The sequence below is a fragment of the Eimeria mitis genome, genomic scaffold (assembly GCF_000499745.2).
Source record: "Eimeria mitis Houghton genomic scaffold, Emh_scaff2707, whole genome shotgun sequence".
Classification (NCBI taxonomy): Eukaryota; Apicomplexa; class Conoidasida; order Eucoccidiorida; family Eimeriidae; genus Eimeria; species Eimeria mitis.
Window position 1 is genome coordinate 5836 of NW_013571052.1, and position 612 is coordinate 6447.

Below are 612 nucleotides of genomic sequence, written 5' to 3' on the forward strand. Positions count from 1 at the left end.
GAGAAAAGGAGACAAAAGGAGACAATACAGAAATAAAGAGAGACACAAGGAGACATAAGGAGACAGTGTACAAATAAAAGGAGATAAAAGGAGACAAAAGGAGACAGTATAGAAATAAATAAAAAGAAACAAAAGGAGACAAAAGGAGACAACAAAAAAATATATAAAACGGATTAAAAATAAATAAGATAAATAAATAAATCAAAAGAAGTAGATAAATACATAAAATAAATAAATACATAAAAATAAATAAAAATAAATAAACAAACAAATTAATAAATAAATAAATGAAAATAAATAAAAACAGATAAAAATAAATAAAAACAAAACAAACAAAAACAAATAAAAATAAACAAACAAATAAATAAAAATGAAACAAATAAAAACAAATAAAAACAAATAAAAATAAATAAAAATAAAACAAACAATAAAAATAAAAATAAATAAATAAATAAAAATAAATAAAAACAAATAAAAATAAATAAATAAATAAATAAAAATAAATAAATAAATAAAAATAAATAAAAAAAACTTACTCTGCAATTCTACTATTCTCTGTGATGAAAGTGTCTCCTCGGGTGTCTCCTTTTACCTCCCAAACATCACAATGTA